Genomic DNA, 1119 nt, shown 5'->3' with positions numbered 1-1119 from the left:
GTGACTTTGACTGTCTTGTATTGTCCTTTTTAGATTAAATAGATGAAACTGCTTGCTAAGTTTCGTGAAACTGGTTCAGTGTTGTATTTGAAGAAACATCAGTGGCTGTCCTAGCGTCATTCAGCAAGAGCCCACAGCGTAGCACTCGCCGCATGTCACTGGAGAGTGGCATTAGTCGAACATCCCTTCGGCGGATATTAGCTACTCACAAATGGCACCCTTACAAACTCCAGCTACTGCAGAATGGGCAAAACAAAAATTGGAACAGGACCCTCAGTTCACGCAGAAGATTTTCTTCAGTGATGAGGCAAACTTTTATGTGAATGGTACAATGATAGTGGGTCCATTCTTCATCAATGGAAACCTCAAGGCCACTGGATATTTGAAATTGCTACATGATGATGTGTTTCCCTCTTTATGCACTGAAGCTGGCACGTTCCCTGAGTTTTTCCGGCAAGATGGTGCACCACCACATTATGGGTGCCAGGTCCAACTAGATGAACAGTTTCCTGGAAAGTGGATTGGTCATCGTGGGCCAGTTGAATGGCCCCCAAGGTCTCCCGATCTGACCCCCTTAGACTTTTCTCTTTGGGGTCATCTGAAGGCAATTGTCTATGGTGTGAAGTTACGAGATGTGCAGCACCTGAAACTACGGATACTGGATGCCTGTGCTGGCATTTCTCCTGCGGTGATGCTATCAGTGTGTGAAGAGGGTTGCATTGACAATCCAACACAATGGGCAGCACACTAAACACATTTTAGAAGTGGTCAGAAACTTGTAAATAACTCATGAAAGAATAAAGTTACGTTGAAACCAAGCACACCATTGTTTTTCTTGTGACATTACCAATAAGTTTGATGTGTCACATGGCCCTCTTCCTATTGAAAAAACAAAAGTTGGCCGACTTCTAAATGGCCACCATGGTCACCACCCATCTTGAGGAGTTTGCCCCCTCACATATACTAATGTGCCACAAACAGGACTTTAATATCACCAAGCATTACCATTTTATTACCGTGTATCCACATAAAAGGCCCACCCTGTATATGTGTAATGTTTATCTGAAATGTGTTATCACCAGTGTTGGGACTAACGCGTTATTAAGTAACGTGCTACAG

This window comes from Pundamilia nyererei, unplaced genomic scaffold, assembly GCF_000239375.1.
Source record: "Pundamilia nyererei isolate P.nyererei 1_Seehausen unplaced genomic scaffold, PunNye1.0 scaffold00084, whole genome shotgun sequence".
Taxonomy (NCBI): Eukaryota; Metazoa; Chordata; class Actinopteri; order Cichliformes; family Cichlidae; genus Pundamilia; species Pundamilia nyererei.
The sequence above is the reverse complement of the archived record's forward strand: the minus strand, read 5'-3'. Positions refer to the sequence as shown.